Source organism: Otolemur garnettii, unplaced genomic scaffold (genome assembly GCF_000181295.1).
Source record: "Otolemur garnettii isolate 467f Iridium unplaced genomic scaffold, OtoGar3 scaffold00022, whole genome shotgun sequence".
NCBI classification, from domain to species: Eukaryota; Metazoa; Chordata; class Mammalia; order Primates; family Galagidae; genus Otolemur; species Otolemur garnettii.
The window spans coordinates 2098424-2099845 of NW_003852417.1; the positions used below are offsets into that span (position 1 = coordinate 2098424).

The 1422-nt window shown below is 38.9% G+C and overlaps 1 protein-coding gene across 1 annotated transcript in view; it reads left to right on the top strand.

Moving 5' to 3' along the window:
- The window catches only part of CPSF3 (cleavage and polyadenylation specific factor 3), a 47114-nt gene that overhangs the window by 20441 nt on the left and 25251 nt on the right, over positions 1–1422 (top strand). The window lies entirely within an intron of this gene.

Genomic DNA, 1422 nt, shown 5'->3' on the forward strand with positions numbered 1-1422 from the left:
AAAAAAAAAAAAAAAAATTTTTTTTCATTGAAGTAGTTGTTTAGATGTAAGTTTTGACTTTAGAAAATGAGGATGAAAATAGGTAGCTAGAGATGTATGGATAATGGGGAATTACGCAGGCGTTGAATGTGAATGGCCTAACAAGATCCCGAGGCAATTGGTGCATACCTTAACGTGTGAGAAGAATAATGGATAGGAACCTGTTTGAGACAAACACAAATACCCTTGTCTGATGAGGAAGAGATTTACTAAAATGTACATATATTCTCTTAAAAGCTGTAGAATGTGTTTGGGTTGCCTACCTATTTTCCTTTTGGTATAAAATGGTTGATGTTAGCTATCAGAGATGTAGGCATTGTAGAAGATCTATACAAAGCTTCTAAGGCAATTTCTGAGCACCTAAGCATCATATTCTTATCCTCTTATTAATATCTATTTTATTTTTTAAAATAGAATGATTTCTCTTTTAGGTCATTTTTATTACTTAACCTTATTCTATAAAATCCTTCAGTGATATACCTGCCATACACTTAAAATAGATCCCAGAATAGAAATACACTGTCCTTTATACAGATGCTCATATCTGGGAAATGACTTTTCAGGGCAGAGTAGCCTTTCCACAGAGCTGCCATCTTCTAGTAATTTACCAAAATGATGACCACAAAGGGAAAGAGGAGAGGCACCCGAAACATGTTCTCTAGGCCTTTTTAAAAATGTGGAGTTGTTTCTTTGGCCATATACATGCAAGAAAGGTGATACTGTAGACTTCAGAGGAATGGCTACTGTCCAAGAAGGCATGCCACACAAATGCTACCATGGCAAAACCAGTGTCACCCAGTGCTGTTGGCATTGTTGTAAACAAGCAAGGTGAGCTTCTTGCCAAGAGTATTAATGTGCATATAGGGTGTATTAAGCACTCTAAGAGCGGAGACAGCCTTCTGAAACATATGAAGGAAAATGATCAGAAAAAGAAGGAAGCCAAAGAGAAAGAAAGTTACCTGGTTCAAGTGAAGCATCAGCCAACTCTAACCAGTGATGCTCACTCTGCGAGAATCTGTAGAGAGGAGCCTGAACTGCTGGAACGCATTCCTTGTGAACGCATGGCAGAACAGGTGTAAAAAATGAAAAGCTATTATAAAAAAAGGAAAGAGAACCCAGGAGAATAGTCAGGAATACAGGTTTGTCTAAGAGTAAAAATTTTCATGCCAGCACTCCAAATACATAGAGTTTCAGATAATCTGCCTATTTTCCTTATTAAATGTTTGCTTTATCAAGAAAATAAGTATTTGGCTCGGCGCCTATAGCTCAACCGGCTAAGGCGCCAGCCATGTACACCTAAGGTGGCGGGTTCGAATCCCCAGTCCGGACCCACCAAACAACAATGATGGCTGCAACCAAAAAATAGCCGGGCGTTGTGGCGGG